This window comes from Aotus nancymaae, unplaced genomic scaffold (assembly GCF_030222135.1).
Source record: "Aotus nancymaae isolate 86718 unplaced genomic scaffold, 86718_ANA_hifiasm-v0.15.2.pri h1tg000051l, whole genome shotgun sequence".
Taxonomy (NCBI): domain Eukaryota; kingdom Metazoa; phylum Chordata; class Mammalia; order Primates; family Aotidae; genus Aotus; species Aotus nancymaae.
Genome location: NW_026988465.1, coordinates 24,108,169 through 24,122,206, shown reverse-complemented (window position 1 = coordinate 24,122,206; position 14,038 = coordinate 24,108,169). Strand labels below are relative to the sequence as shown.

The 14,038-nt window shown below is 44.8% G+C and overlaps 1 non-coding gene and 1 pseudogene across 1 annotated transcript; both read left to right on the top strand.

The window, feature by feature from the left end:
- The first annotated feature begins 3,863 nt into the window (after nucleotides 1–3,863).
- On the top strand, nucleotides 3,864–8,149 carry LOC105726367 (peptidyl-prolyl cis-trans isomerase-like 4; annotated as a pseudogene).
- Nucleotides 8,150–13,590: 5,441 nt separating this feature from the next.
- Nucleotides 13,591–13,664, top strand: TRNAI-AAU (transfer RNA isoleucine (anticodon AAU)). Its single transcript has one exon. It is a non-coding gene; the product is annotated as a tRNA-Ile (tRNA).
- Nucleotides 13,665–14,038: the final 374 nt, after the last annotated feature.

The following is a 14,038-nucleotide window of genomic DNA, read 5'->3' as shown; positions in this document are numbered from 1 at the left end:
GATATTGTACAGAACATCTATAAACCATTCTTGAGTTTATTTCTTCTTCAGTCAACTGGTCATTTAGAACTCTTATGAGGCAATAGACGTAGATGTATACACACACACACACACACACACACACACAAATAAAGAGAAGGCAATGTAGAGGCCATGAACATCTGTGCCACTTCCTCATGCAATCTATTTGTGCCTTTAGGACCTGCTCAAGCTTGATCTAATACAGCCCATTTCCATTTGATAATGGAGTGCTGCTGTGCATGTCTAAATTTATGGCTTGGTAACACACACTATCCAGTTCAAGATGTGCATCTGAGGCCACATGGTAATGTGGTCGCATGTGGTCAAGCATTCAGACATTGCTGAGAACCTAGTAGCAAACTATAAGCCACTTGTCAAAAAAGGAGTAGTTACCCACAGAAGATGGCATAACTTTGCTCCAAAATTCCAAAGTTCTGTGTTGTGATTCACCTGTAGAAACTTGCCAAAGCCTCCAAATAACATTCCTCTTCTCTGACACTTCAAGCCAGATCAACTCTTCTGGTTCTTACAGTCCCAGTGGCAGAGTCACTGCAACGTGGTTCTGTTGCAGAACGATTTCTTGTTCTAGGCCCCACTCAAAACTGGGAGATTTTCAGGTTACTTGATAAATGGTTTGCTGTAGCGTGCCCAAACATTGCCTCCCAAATCCAAAGAGTTCTACTCAGTGTTGTGCCACTTTCTTAATAATAAAAGGATGCAGCAACCCCTAATGCTTCAGACAACTGGACCCCTAGAAATTTCACTGAGGTAGGAAGACTTCTTTTTTGTGAGGTTTATTTCCCATCATCTGGCCTACAAATGTCTTACCAATGTTATAGAGTAGTTGCCACCTTCTTATCACTAAAAATATAATCAATGTAAGAGACCAGTATGATGTCCTGCGGAATGGTGAGGTGATAAACGTCCCTGTGGACTAGTTGGTGATATGGGGTGAGACTCAATATACTCCCAAGGTAGTGAGACAGCCAGGTGGGAGGGGGTCTCTGGAGAAACTCCAACCAGCCTGCCCACTGAGGTGGAGCCTCGGGAAGTTTACTATGTTTGCAGCTGGGAGGAGACTAGCCCCTTCTCTTCCTATGTGGAACCTGGGATTCCAGCTGCTGGGTGGGAAGGCGAAGCGCTATAGTGGGGCGACTCTAGCCTTGCGAGACTCGCTGTTTCCCCCTTTTTCCCTTTTCGGCTATATAAAACCCTGTCTTACTCACCATTTAAATTGTCTGCAAGCCTGAATTTTCATGGCAGTGGGACAAAGAACCCCATCTTTAGCTAAACTAAGGAAAACTCCTGCGACAGCAGGGCAGATAAGGTGTACTGCTTGCCTTGCCAGCTAAAAGACCACTGCTTCTGATGGTCTTAATGATTAAGTATGGAGAAAAAAGAACTATATCAATAACTGCATAGTAGGTACTGGGGGTGTGTTAATATTTCCACTAATGAAACAACATCCGGAATAGCAGATGTAATTGGAATATTTACCTGACCAAATTTTCAATAATTCACTGTCATTCTCCATAATCCATTTGTCTTCTACAGTTGAATAATGAGTTGAATAGAGATAAGAATCATCACTCCTGCATTTGTCAAGTCCTTGATGGTGCCATCCTTTCTGCAGTCCCTCCAGTAGTACAATATTGCTTTTGGTTTACAATTTTCCTAGGTAGAGGAATTTCCAGTGGCCTTTACTTGGCCTTTTATACCCTAATAGCCTGCCCTCTATCACTCATAGAAACAATATAAACATTCTGCCTGGAATTGGGAAAATACCTATAGAGTAGGTTAAGGGTCCACTGGGTCTACAGCAAAATGGACCAGAGGCAAAATTTCATTGATTGACCTCTCTGAGTCCCTAATTTGCCAGGTGGACAACAGTAATGCTTAGTATCAACAGGAATTAATGTTAGTTCAGGATCTTTGTCTAGTAATTGCTGAAAAATCTGCCTATTTCCCCTTTCCCAATGCACAGTCACTCTGGTTAATGGACACAAGCCCCTTTAAGAGAAGGGAGGAAGAGTAACAGTATAAATTTGCACTAAGCTATGATATTCTTTCTCAAGGGAAGCTGGTCTTCTCTTTACTGAAAGCTGGTTCATATTGGGGAATTGGTTGGGAAGCCATGATTCTCTGTTTTGCTGATTCAGGTCAGACCTTCATTTACTAGACTTTTCTGCTTATATAGATCAAGTAAGATATTAATAGGTTGGACATTTATTTTAATTCTAGGGACATTATATACTCATCAGTGTCGAAGATCTCTGAGTCAGACTATTCTGATTATCGCTTTTGTTCATTACAATAAACATATATGTATTTGCAAACTTGAGCTGCCATAAGATACCACAGACTGGGTGGATTAAACAAAAAATGTTTTCCTCACAGTTCTAGAGGCAAGAAGTCCAAGACGACTTAAACTAATTTGCCCGAATATAATGTGTCCAGTACAATTGTGATAGAAAGAGTATGAGATTCAAAAATTAGATGAACTATAATCTTGTTTAGATTCTTGTCTGCAACGGCCATACCGTTGGACAACAGAAAAAAAGATATCATTATGATCTTATAAGAAAGACATTGCTAGACTCTGAGTTCCTTGAGGGGCAAAGAATTGAGTCTTTTGCGTTTGCGTTCTGCAGCAGAGTTTCATCTGCTTCCCTGGATTTCCCAGCAGCCATGACTACTTCTAGTCAATTGACTGCAAACAAAATCATGAGAGCAGCTGTGGCAAAAGTGCTCATGGCCTCCAATTATCTCCTGGGTTCAGATCTCCTTCATGGTTTTCCCACAAGTCACCAAGATATGAGTGTCAGGGCGGGTTGTGCGGATAAAGAAACGTGCATAGACAGCATAGGGAGGTCTTGAAATCAAATTCTCTAGGATTCTGTTCTAGCTTTCCATGTTTGAAATTTGTAAGGGAAATAGGGCCCTGGGGAAGCCTGGTTATGAATTGCTTTTGTTTTGAGGACAGAAAAACGAGAGAACTGCACCACAACGATCATTTTCTAGACAGGCATGTAGAGGACGGGACAGGCCCTACAGGGAAAGCCCTCTTAGATAAGCATGGGGAAAACTTGCTCAGACGTTATTTCCGTAGTGTAGTGGTTATCACGTTCGCCTCACATGCGAAAGGTCCCCGATTCGAAACCGGGTGTGAAACATCCTTTACTCACCTGACCTCAAAGATTTTCTACTCTCTAAATATGTATATGTTTAAGAAACACCAAACTGATCAATTGCCGCACTTTGAAAACTGGAGGTCTCCGTGAGAAGCCTTCGCAGCCACGTGGTTTCGACACTGCGGAAACCGCTTTCCCCCCTCTCCCTATCACTTCTGCTGGCTTCGTCTGGGTCTAAAGGGGGACGGTTAGTACTTTTGGAATCTGGATTTCTTCCAAATGCAACAACAGCTCCACGGTTAAGCTAAGTGGTAACTACCCGGGCGTTCCGCAGTGACATTAGCCGCCATAGGCAATCTGTATCTTGCCAGGTATTTTCAACCCAAATCTACTCACCTCCTGCACGGTGAGAGGGGAATGTTGCAGTGGCGGGGAGAGTGGATTATAATGCAAAGTCCTCGTCCTTAAGAACTGACAAGGACCTCGGGTAGGTAACAAGAATCATTTTAGGTCTGTTTAGCTGGAATCCCCTTCTCCCTGATGCGTCCTCTTAACCCAGGACGCAGGTGGCAGCGATCTGAGGCTCTTCGCTTAACGACACTTATCAAATCACGGTAAGGGAGACTTTATTCAGGACCATCATAGTATGTAATAGGGTCCACAAAGGACTCTTGCAGTAGGGAAGAGGCTGGGCTCAACACTGAATACTGCATGGACAAGTGGGACTTTATAGCCAAGGATCGGGGTAGTAGGTGGTCAGTGGATGGAAAATTACTAAGAGGAAGCATCAGGGTAACGGGATTCTGGCTAAACAGACGTAACAGGATTCTTGCTGAAGACAGGCCAGGACCATCAGACCAGGGGGATGGTGGAGGGTGAGGAACCTGATCAGATATCGAGGGGGAGCAGATATCAAGGGTAGGGGATTCTTGCTAAACTGACTTATTAGGGTTCTTGCTAAAACTGATTTTACTAGGAAGAGCACAGATTAAGCCCAGGAGACAGTTCAGGAGCCTGACTAAAGTTTGACCAAACAAATAATCTTTGTCAACCTCCACAATTGTGTGAACCTATGTCTTAAAATAAATCTCTTTCTGTATTGGTTCTGTTTCTCTGGAGAACCCTGACTAATCCTTTATTGTTTTTTTAAAGGAGTTCTTCAAGAGATAACAAATATCACCCAATGCAATTTCAACTGCAGCATTCCAATCTAAGTGGTGCCTTGACTCATGCCCGTAATCCCAGCACTTTGAGAGGCCGAGGTGAGTGGATCATCTAAGGTCAAGAGTTTGAGACCAGCCTCGCCAACATGGTGAAGATCCCCGTCTCTACTAAAAATACAAAAAATTAGCCGGGCATGGTGGCGCATGCCTGTAATCCCAGCTACTCAGGAGGCTGAGGGAGGAGAATAGCTGGAACCTGGGGGGCAGAAGTTGCAGTTAGCAGAAATCACACCAGTACACTCTAGCCTGGGTGACAGAGCGAGACTCTGTCTCAAAAATACATAAAAAGACAAATAAAAATGTTTTAGGCCGTGCACAGTGGCTCGCGCCTGTAATCCCAGCACTTTGGGAGGCCGAGGCAGGCAGATCACGAGGTCAAGAGATCGAGATCATCCTGGTCAACATGGTGAAACCCCGTCTCTACTAAAAATACAAAAAATTAGCTGGGCATGGTGGCACGTGCCTGTAATCCCAGCTACTCAGGAGGCTGAGGCAGGAGAATTGCCTGAACCCGGGAGGCGGAGGTTGCGGTGACCCGAGATGGCGCCATTGCACTCCAGCCTGGGTAACAAGAGCGAAACTCTGTCTCCGAGAAAAAAAAAAAAAATTAGCCTGGCATGGTGGCATGCGCCTGTAGTCCCAGCTATTTGGGAGGCTGAGGCAGGAGAATTGCTTGAACCCGGGAGGCGGAGGTTGCAGTGAGCCGAGATTGTACCACTGCACTCCAGCCTGGGCGACAGAGCGAAAATCCGCCTAAAAAAAAAAAAAAAAAAGTTTTAAGTACTTTGACCTTAAAATAAAAAGCCGTAAGCTTCTGTGTGTTTCCACCAGTTTTGATCTCATTAATTTCTGGACTGTATAAATGAGTAAGAGAAAATCCCCCCCAGTCTTCTGACAAATAACTGTCTTCAGAAATGACTCACAAAAGGAGTAATCAGCCCTAAGGACCAATAAAATAAGAAAGAAAAAACTGCTTAAGATTTAATCTTTTGTTTGAGAAATGTGTCGCCAAAAGATTGGAAAACTGGGCAAATGTAAAATTCATTTGAAAATATGTCTTAAAGGCCAGGCGAGGTAGCTCACACCTATAATCCCAGCGCTTTGCAAGTTGAGGCCCGCAGATCTTTGGACTCAGGAGTTGACACCAGTCTGGGCAACACGGCAAAAACCCCATCTCTCACTTTGGGAGGCCAAGGTGGATGGATCACGAGGTCAAGAGATTGAGACCATCGGTCAACATGGTGAAACCCCGTCTCTACTAAAAAAAATACAAAAATTAGCTGGGCATGGTGGCGCACGCCTGTAGTCCCAGCTATATGGGAGGTTGAGGCAGGAGAATTGCTTAAACTCAGTAGGCGGAGGTTGCAGTGAGCCGAGATCACGCCATTGCACTCCTGCCTAGGTGACAGAATAAGACCCTAACTCAAAAAAAAAACAAAAACAGTCTTTATATCTAAAAAGAATTAGTGAAAAGAGAATGAGACAGTATCAGACTAACTTCCATCTTTCTTTTCAAAAGGTGTTGTCAGAAAGTGAATATTTTCATATTTCTGCATGGTTTGGCTTTCTGGGCAAGGGAAATTGACACACTAGTGAATGTCTTGGCTTCCCCAGGCCAATTTTCTTCTCACATTCCAAGGGTGTTATCTTATTTGAAGGATAATAACATTGCTCTCTCCTGGAAGCATGGAGACATTTTAGAGCTTATAAACATAAGACATGCTTGTTTTATTTTTCACTCTGGAGACATTTACTTATATCCCAAGAGTATGAATCCTGAGACTTTTCCTCTCTCTCATAAAATTTGTTTAAGGCCGGGCGCAGTGGCTCAGGCCTGTAATCCCAGCACTTTGGGAAGCTGAGGCAGGTGAATCACCTGAGGTCAGGAGTTTGAGACCAGCTTTGCTGACATAGTGAAACCCCTCTACTAAATACACAAAAAATAGCCAGGCATGGTGTTGGGCACCTGTAATCCCAGCTACTAGGGAGGCTGAGGCAGGAGAATCACTTGAACCTGGAAGGCAGAGGTTGCAGTGAGCCGAGATCATGCCACTGCACTCCAGTCTGGGCAGCAGAGTGAGACTCTGTCTCAAAACAAAAACAAAAAAACTTGTTTACGTTAGGGAGATTAAGTTCCTCTCCCTCTGAGGTGGGAGAGGTTAGGATGAGGAAGAGCACCCCGTATATACTTCTCAGATTCCTAATTTGGGGGTTCTTCTATAGTCCAACCGCTGTACCCGTAGGGTGTTATCTGCTTTCACCATGTCACTTCAGAAATGGGGACAGCCTGTCATCCCAGAGCTTGTTGCAGAGGAAAAACAGGTGGCATGGTGGTGATAAGACGAGGTCATTGACTTGCACACATCTAGAAATGGCTGCGCATCTTTAATTTTATTTTATTTTTGAGAGGAGTCTCGCAGTGTCACCCAGGCTGTAGTGCAGTGGCTTGATCTCAGCTCACTGCAACCTCTGCCTCCCAAGTTCAAGCAATTCTCCTGCCTCAGCCTCCTGAGTAGCTGGGACCACAGGTGTGCGCCACCACTCCTAGCTAATTTTTTTGTATTTTTTGTGGAGACGAGGTTTCACCATGTTGGCCCTGATAGTCTCGATCTCTTGACCTCGTGATCCGCGCTCATAGGCCTTCCAAAGTGTTGGGATTACAGGCGTGAGCCACCGTGTCTGGCCTTCAGTTTCTTACAGTATGCTTGAATTTCCTAAACTCGTGCAAAACAAAATATTACAACTCTTGCCTTACAATGTACAGAGGGGTTTTATCACACAAACTGGTGATCCTTCAGGGATTGGTCTCAAGGAGAGTCTATTTTTGGTCAAGTGTATGGTGATCAAGCAAGCTTTTTTATGCAGAAAAAGTGCCAAGGGTTAAGCACAAGAAGAAAGGCACCGTGTCCAAGCTGAACAATGGCAGCATTCAGCATCTATCTCACTTTCTTATTTCCACAGGAGGAAGTCTAGATTACCTTGATAATGACAGTGTTGGGAGGGGTGACACAAGGCAGGAATGTAACTTAAAATTTTAATGAGAACTTCATATCACATCAAGACATTAGAATAACTCTTACAGTGATTTTAGGTGACCCATTCGGTTACCCTTCTGATTTATTAATTCCTGGTTGATCACGAAAACTTATGAGGGAATAACTTGATAGTGGTTGAATAGGAGCAGATGAGAAAACTGATGATTTCAAAGGAAGATCAGCTGAAGAGGAGAAGAAATAAAGGCAGAGGGCTGGGCGAGGCGGCTCACACCTGTAATCCCAGCACTTTGGGAGGCTGAGGTAGGCAAATCGTGAGCTTAAGAAATTGAGACCAGCCTGGCCAACATGTTGAAACCCTGTCTCTACTAAAAATACAAAAATTAGCTGGGCGTGGTGGCACGTCCCTGTAGTCCCAGATACTCTGAAGGTTGAGGCAGGAGAATTGCTTGAACCCAAGAAGTGAAAGTTGCAGGGAGTCCAGATTGTGCCACTGCACTCCAGCATGGTGACAGAGCGAGACTCCATCTCCGAAAAAAAAAAAGAAAAAGGCAGAAAAGTGGCCAAATCTCAAGCTATTCTATTAGACATTGTGAAAGATGTACCTGATGCAGGTACCAAACCTTCAGAAAATGTGCCATTTTTGTATAAATTGAATCCTCTGATCACAGATGAGGATCTGGAGAGAATATTCTCAAGATTTGGACCAATAAGAAGTTGTGAACCTAACTGGGATTAAAAGACAGGAGAATCCCATTGTTATGCTTCTTTTTTTCTTTGAGACAGTCTCGCTTTGTCACCAGGCTGGAGTACAATGGTGCAGTCTCGGCTCACTGTAACCTCTGCCCCCCGGGTTCAAGCTATTCTCCTGCCTCAGCCTCCCAAGTAGCTGGGACTATAGGCTTGTGCCACCACACCCAGCTAGTTTTAGTATTTTTAGTAGACACGAGGTATCACTATGTTGGCCAGGCTAGTCTTGAACTCCTGATAAGTGATCCACCTGCCTCGTCCTCCCAAACTGCTGGGATTACAGGCGTGAGCCACTATGCCTGGCCTAAAACATTTTTATTTTTATTTATTTACTTTTTGAGACAGAGTCTCGCTCTGTGCCCAGTGTGTTCTACTTTCTTACTTGAGATTGAAAGAAGAAATTGGCTGTTCATTGTTCTGTTCTCAAAAATTGGTTAAATGCCAACCATAATGTAGTTGTGGTGAATATTCTAATGGTGATTTTAAAAAGAGTCAAGTAGATAATACAAAATTAGAATGATAATGGATGGAGAACGATGAACTCTGATCACTTGTTTTATATGACATATAGTGAGATAAAGAACAAATTCTACATCCCATTCAGCTTGTTTTGATGCCTGCATTCAGACTCCACTGCGCTCCACAATTTGTGGTTACTCAATGAGAAAGAAATCAGCACTTTTTAATTCCTTTCTCTTTTTTTTGAGACTGAGTGTCGATCTGTTGCCCAGGCTGGAGTGCAGTGGCGCGATCTCAGCTCATTGCAACCTCCACCTCCTGGGTTCAAGCAGTTCTCCTGCCTCAGCCTCCTGAGTAGCTAGCATTACAGGCGTGCACCACCACACCCAGCTAATTTTTGTGTTTTTAGTAGAGATGGGGTTTCACTATTTTGGTCACACTGGTCTCGAACTCCTGACCTTGTGATCCACCTGCCTCGGCCTCCCAAAGTGCTGGGATTACAGGTGTGAGCCACCGAGCCTGGCCTGCACTTTTTAATTTTTAAGACAGAATTTAAGGTACTCATTTGATGCCACACTGGCAGTAATTTTTCATGTAGTCTTTTACATGGACCAGTCCTTCCACATCAGCACTTCTCTACAGAATACCCTACTGTCACCTCCTGCCCTAAGAACACTAATTTCCTATTTGGCATTAGGGCTCACAATTTTCTCAATCACTTAACTTTTTTGTTGTTTTTTTTGAGATGGAGTCTTGCTCTGTCACCCAGGCTGGAGTACAGTGGCACCATCTAGGCTCAGTGCAACCTCCGTCTCCTGGGTTCAAGTGATTCTCCTGCCTCAGCCTCCCAAATAGCTGGGACTCTCAGAGGCATGTGAACCAGAACAACTCCATCTTAAACAGGAGCTGTGTAAAATTGGGTTGAAACCTACTGAGCTGCATTCCCAGAAGGTTAAGGCATTCTAAGTCACAGGATGAGACAGGAGGTCAGCACAAGATACAGTTCATAAAGACCTTGCTGATAAAACAGGTTGCAGTAAAGGAGCCGGCCAAACCCCACCAAAACCACAATGGCCACAAATGACCTCCAGTCGTCCTCACTGCTGCACTCCCACCAGCACCATGACGGTTTTGCAAATGCCATGGCAACATCAGAAAGTTGTCTTATATGGTCTAAAAAGGGGAGTCATGAATAATCCTCCCTTTGTTTAGCATATCATAAAAAAAAAACCCATAAAATTGGGCAACCAGCAGCCCTTGGGGCTGTTCTGTCTATGGGGTAGCAGTTCTTTTATTCCTTTACTTTCTTAATAAACTTAATTTCACTTTGCACTGTGGACTCACCCTGAATTCTTTCTTGCAAGATCCAAGAACTCTCTCTTAGGGTTTGGATCTGAACCCCTGTCCTGTAACAGGATTACAGGTGTGTGCCACCATGCTCGGCTAATTTTTTTTTTTTTTTAAATTTTTAGTAGATATGGGTTTCACCATGTTGGCCAGGCTGGTCTTGAACTCTTGGCCTCAAATGATCTGCCTGCCTCTGCCTCCCTATGTGCTGGGATTACAGGTGTGAACCACCATGCCCGGCGTACTTAACTTCTAAACAATGTGTACTTTATCAGGCTGTCTTCGACATTGCTGAGAATATGCTTCACAATTACAGAAAGCAGAGAATTCCAACACAGGATATTCTGTTTAAGAAGATGTGCCATGAAGCTCAAATATGGAAGTTCTCCATGGTATAGTGCTTTCACTGGAAAATGTTGCTAATCTGTCCTGATTATTTGTACAGAAAAAAATACATCTATTCCAGACCCAAAGAACTAAAGAAGATACTTTTTTTTTTTGAGATGGAGTCTCGCTCTGTTGCCTAGGCTGGAGTGCAGTGGCACGGTCTCTGCTCTCTGCAACCTCCACCTGCTTCTTGGGTTCAAGCGCTTCTCCCACCTCAGCCTCCCTAGTAGCTGGAACTACAGGCATGCACCACCACACCTGGCTAATTTTTGTATTTTTAGAAGAGAAGAGGTTTTACCATGTTGGTCAGGCTGGAACTCCTGACCTCAAGTGATCTGCCCACCTAGGCCTCCCAAAGTGCTGGGATTACAGGCGTGAGCCACGGTGCCCAGCCAAGATCTTTCTTAAGGTAAAATAAAGACACTGCCTAGGTGAACAAGACCATCTGGATACTTAAGTAATTACTAAGAAGTCACGGGTTCTCTGGATTTTGAGATCTGGAAGAGTGGAGAGACCATGTATGGTTTGGGGGCCGTTATGACCACAGTAAAGACTACACAGGATCGTGGCAGATTCTCAATAAACATGTGTTTAATCAAGGGACACCATTAGAGGTGACTTTCTGAAATGTATCCAAACCTCTATGTGACATCCTGTCACTCTGCATGTGCCCAGCAGGTCCATCTAGATGTCTAAGTAAAGCTTGGGAACGCACCTGTAGGTAGTTAGCCATTTTGCTTCTTGATGGTTTTTGTGTCATCATGTTGACATTATTTGTGACTTTGCAGAACTTCAATATAAGAACAATAATGTGGCTGGGTGCAGTGGCTCACACCTGTAATCCCAGCACTTTGGGAGGTCGAGGTGGGCGGATCACCTGAGATCAGGAGTTGGAGCAGCTTGACTAACATGGTGAAACCCTGTCTCTACTAAAAATACAAAAATTAGCCAGGCATAGTGGCAGACACCTATAATTCCAGCTACTCGGGAGGCTGAGGCAGGAGAATCACTTGAACCCAGAAGGCTGCGCTGCAGAAAATTGCAAGAGTTTGTTCCTCTCAATTTAATAGCTAAAGCAAGAGCACATACAAAATAGTAGACTTTCTGAACCCACCAGGGGATTGATACAAGGGAATCTAATCAAATTACACCCAGAAAGAGGTCTTCATAAGAGAAAAGTTTCTAGCTGCCCTTGTTCCTGGCAGAAGGGCAGACAAGCAGAGGAAGAGAAACCCTTGAATACTAGAGGAAGAGAAAAGCCATCAAAACTCTTTTTTTTTTTTTAGATTTGTCTGTGGGCCTACTTGACCCAAGCACAGAATTCCACATAGCCAAAAAACCATTGCCAGTTGTCTCTGCTAGAGGAGTATCCCAAAAGAAGGTGAAGGGGAAGTCTGGAAAGTGGAGAGAAATAACCACGGAGGAATCTCCAAGTGGAAAGTCTTCTGAAGTTGGGGAGCACCGCCACAAAACTAAGAGAAATCAATCTAGGCACTTTGTATTTCTGCTGCCAAGCGCCAGGACTGGAGAGCTGGGAGAAACCCCTCCAGAACTTTCTAAGCGGAGAGAGATCTTCAAGAGAATGTCTAGCAACCCCAACAGCTGACACCCTGGTGGGTAAGCAGAGCTCCATCTCTCAGGATTTGGAAAGCTGGAAGAGGGGCAGTAAAACACAAAGAGAAGAGAAGGTACCACCGATAAGTACTGTACTAAGAAAATAATAACTGATTTTACCATTCACCTTCCACCAAATTTTTAGTCAACAAAGCAAATAAAGACAACTACTATTTCACATGGTAGATGCAGATACAAAGTTAATAAAGTGTGCTAAAGATAAGAAACATGATTTTGTGCCTATCTTTTTTTTTGGTATCCCTCTGTCGCCCAGGCTGGAGTGCAGTGCCGCGATCTCAGCTCACTGCAACCGCCGCCTCCCGGGTTCAAGCGATTTGCCTGCCTCAGCCTCCTGAGTAGCTGGGATTACAGGTGCGCGCTACCACGCCCGGCTAATTTTTTCGTATTTTACTAGAGACAGGTTTCACCGTATCGCCTGGGATGGTCTCGATCGCCTGACCTCGTGATCCGCCCTCCTCGGCCTCCCCAAGTGTTGGGATTACAAGCGTGAGCCACCGCGTCTGGCCGATCTTGTGCCTATTTTCAAATTAAAAACAAAATTTACAAATTACATCATGAAAATAAGTAAACAGTTGAACTGGCTTACGGAAAGATTATAGCTCTCCTTTCTCAAAAAAAGAAAAATTGGCTTTCAAATATGCGATATATACGTGTATGTCACACACACACACACAGAGAGAGAGAGAGAGAGAGAGAAACAGGACTGATTGATTAACTTCAGATGAATCGGAGGCGTGGAAAAGTAGAAAACAAATGTGAGCGTGCTAGGGTCCACCAGACAGCAGGCAGAGGGTACCTCAGGGGCTCTACTGGCCCCTCCCTGGGTTCCCCACTGCCAGCGGGTGGATCAGGCCTCGGGGAGTGGAGTCCATCGTAAGGGCAGATATTTACCGCCTCCTCCCTCTGAAGTGCCTGACCTGTCTGGGCTCAGTTCCTCCCAGATACCGGCGTTTGTCATTGGAGTAGTTAACGGTGACTTCCCTTGTCTTAGATTTGAGAGTCTTGAAGGAGTGAGAGGCTCTTTCAAGGAGCGGTCCTGCTGGTCCTCTCATCTCCCCAGATCCCAGCCCGGCACTCGAGCATCGCCAAGTGCCCGCTGCCCGGCCGGGACTGCGGGGCCTGCAAACTAAGGACGCACAACTGTGAATTTCGGGAACCTGGTGGCCACGGAGCCACCGCGAGGCCAGGAGGCGAGAGGGCGCACGTCCCCAGGTCCCGAGGCCCAAGAGCCCACCTGCTTGGAGTGGTCGCAAGGAGCAGAGAGGAATCCGCATCCTCCTAGTCCTCCGACCCTGCGTCGGTTCCGTGAGGCACTAGCCGCGATCGCAAGCTCGGAGCTGCTTTTTGGTTTGCTCTGGTTCCTTCACCTGGTGGGGGAAGGAAGCCCTGCTTGGGGACGTTGAATCTGAGTTTTCTCCAGTAAGAATCAGTGGTTTGAGGCTATTTTCCCTGAAAAAGCATGGCTTACTTGTGCCTGCAGTGGGGAGTTCTCCTTTTCTTAAAAAAAAAAAAAAATATATATATATATATATGTATGTTTTTTAATAAAACGGAAAATGACACTTCTATTGTAACAGCAAACGTCATTGGAAACTCAGCAGGTACGATTTAAATAGACATAAGAAGGCGCCCTCCCACTGAGATGGCCGGTTAGCTCAGTCGGTTAGAGCGTGGTGCTAATAACGCCAAGGTCGCGGGTTCGATCCCCGTACGGGCCACTTTGTCAGGTTCCCTTTTTTATTTTTATTTTAAACCGATCACACCTCACTTGTAAACTTAGGTTATGCATCCAACTCAGGAGCCTTGCCTATCCCTTTATAAATGTAGGTGCACGAGCTAGGCAGGCAATTTTTTTTCTTTACTTTTTTTTTTTAATTGACCACACCTCGCTTATATCCTACGGTCTTACATCCAGCTCCCAAGCCCTGCATATCCATTTGTAAATGTGTCTGCACTAGCTAGACAAGCATTCGATTTCCAAATTTTTTTTTTTTTTGATATGGAATTTCTCTCTTGTAGCCCAGGCTAGAGTGCAATGGCGCGATCTTGGCTCACTGCAACCTCCGCCTCCCGGGTTCAAGCAATTCTCCTG